Source organism: Montipora foliosa, chromosome 3 (genome assembly GCF_036669935.1).
Source record: "Montipora foliosa isolate CH-2021 chromosome 3, ASM3666993v2, whole genome shotgun sequence".
Taxonomy (NCBI): Eukaryota; Metazoa; Cnidaria; class Anthozoa; order Scleractinia; family Acroporidae; genus Montipora; species Montipora foliosa.
In genome coordinates this window covers 46,766,173-46,768,672 of record NC_090871.1, presented here as the reverse complement: position 1 = coordinate 46,768,672, position 2,500 = coordinate 46,766,173, and the positions used below count along the sequence as shown (strand labels likewise).

General features: G+C 39.5%; 1 protein-coding gene across 2 annotated transcripts in view; it reads left to right on the top strand.

Annotated features, from left to right (window-relative positions):
* Positions 1-2,500, top strand: part of LOC137997518 (eukaryotic translation initiation factor 4 gamma 1-like) — a 64,816-nt gene that overhangs the window by 5,219 nt on the left and 57,097 nt on the right. Inside the window, exon 1 of one of the 2 annotated variants that reach the window (XM_068843566.1) lies at positions 1,720-1,850. The exons of the other annotated variant lie outside the window; for it this stretch is intronic. The gene's annotated coding sequence lies outside the window, so the exon portion shown is untranslated. Of the gene's footprint in view, positions 1-1,719; positions 1,851-2,500 lie in introns of those variants that run through there. 2 annotated transcript variants of the gene reach the window in all.

Genomic DNA, 2,500 nt, shown 5'->3' with positions numbered 1-2,500 from the left:
TTTGGTGAGTAAACATGCCGCGGTAACTTAATCACGGCGCCCGCTGAATTCCGGCCATGTCACTTTCGATTTTGCAATTTACTTGAACGTAGCAAAAATCTCCCAAAATGTTTGTTGCTGGTTGTTTTCATGTCGTAAATATTTTATTCTCGATCGACCGTCCGGGAAACTTCCTTCTGCTCTTTCTGAAAACTGTGTATCAATATTTATTTGCTTTTTCATCAATATTTGTTTTGCATAAAGCACGCTAACAGAATCTGTACCTTGCTGAGTTCGCATTTGTTAGCGTTAATAGTATTTTCGGTCAGATGTTTCTGTTTTTTATGAGGGGTTTATTGTTTTGGTCTCCCATCCCAACACTAACCCCGCGAAACAGGGCTTGACTTCAGTGAAGTTTAGTATTACAAAGTTTTCGGATGCTCATAGGGCACACTTGTGGTGAAAAGAAGTTGTGAGGGAACTTGAAAATTATCAACATGTCAGCCCAGAAGCCAATGTTTCTCGCTTCTCTTTTATTTGTTATTCTTCAGAGACTGGAATGCTGTATTTCAATACCACACAATTCAGTGCCTTCTGATTTTCTGTAGCACGTACCACAGGCAAGCCAGTGTATGCTTCACAGAAGCATCTAGTTTTGGATAGGATTACAATGTCCTCCCCAAAAATTAAATGGGAGCTCTCTCACAAGAAAAGAAAATTTAATTGATCTACTGGTTTGTTTTATTTCTCACTTACATGTAAATTTTATGTTATGAAAGTCTACTTTCTGTGGATCAATAACTCACACAGGGGCTTGAAATTATTGCTCAAGTTTGGTTGTGCTGAATGGCCAATATGAACAACACGTGTAGGCATACTCTACTATTGGAAAATGTTTTTGTAAATATGAGAATTGGAGGTCATAACATGTGTTAGAGATGACAAATTCAGAGATGCCAACCTGATAAAATCAAAATCCGGGAGATCGCCAATTTTACCTTTTTTGACCCTAAAAAAGTTGCTCCAAGTAGAGATCTGCCAATTAAATCTCAAAAAAATGCATCAAATATCCAATTTTTTCCCCAAAATGCCAAAAATTGGCCAAAATATGTCTCAAAAATGTATTTTATGCGCCTTTTTCCTTCCGTCCGGGAGATTTGGTGACCTGTACGGGAGAGTGGGAGATTTGGTCTGTATCCGGGAGAGTTGGCATAGATGCAAATTGTGGCTCAATCTGTTTATCTGATGTTCCATATACTCTTTGCATGTAATATGTTACTTGTCATTCATGGTTTGGCTAGAATTTGACACTGGCATTGTGTGACCTGGAGGTCATTGACAACATGCATACCTTGCCAAGTATCTCATGTCTAAAATTGTTCAGTGCATTGCTCAATCAATGCTAAACTTTTACTTAAGGTGGACAGTGTAAGGGCTGCTTTTTATGCTCTATAAAAAGTCTCCGCTTACGAGCCAGAAGGCTCATCAGGCCGGCGCTTATCTCCGGTTTCTGTAGCATGAAGCGACTAGGAGTATTTGTACTCCCCCCTGGATGGGATGCTAGTCCATCGCAGGGTTACCCCCAGCATTACGCCGGTACCCATTTATACACCTGGGTGGAGAGAGGCACCGTGAGAGTAAAGTGTCTTGCCCAAGAACACAACACAATGTCCCCTGCCAGGCCCCGAACCCGGACCACTCGATCCGGAGTCGAGCACACTAACCATGAGGCCACCGCGCCTCCCTTTTATGCTCTATAAACAGTGGAAATTCTCTGAGATTCCTTCAATTATATAACAAGGTCTGGAGCTATTTCCTACACAGTGAATTATTTGTAAGCTTCCTTGGGGCAACCTGACTTGCCTCAACAGGTAACTTTGCTCAAATATGCATGAAATTACAGTTTGATTTATTCAATCAATTGTGTGTTCTTGTGCATGTCTCTGCTCTGTTCATGAAATGATATCCTTGCATTACAAAAGCAAAGGTTTTTTTCTGTCACAATTTCTCTTTTAATCTTTTGAGAGCTTCTGTGCATGTATGATGATTGGGCTTTCAGACTTCAGACCTTTTTGGCCTCAAGTTTTCTTTTTTTATGGATAGTTGATTGTGATGCATGCATTGAAGTTGCAAATGAAGAAGCAAGCAAAATGTCTGCACTATTAGTAAAGCAAGTTTCTTGGCCATTTTTATGAAAAATATGTTGAGATTTCAGCATTCTGCAAGCTTTGCTTCCTGTTGGGTGGGTTACAATCCATTGACTTGCTGTAAATTATCTTTGGATGGAATTACATGTATAGGCACTTAACTTGCATTTGTTTAGATTAAATGCTTTGACATTCATCAAGGACCAGTTATGTGATCTTGAAGCCCAAGTGTTAGGTAACAAGGAAATAATTATTTATATAGCGAGCTGTGCATTACTTCAGGCAAACCTTTGAGCTCTGTGATTTTGTAAAGTGCTGGATTAATGCCTGTTACAGTATTTATTTTGAAATGTAATGACATACACATGTGATTG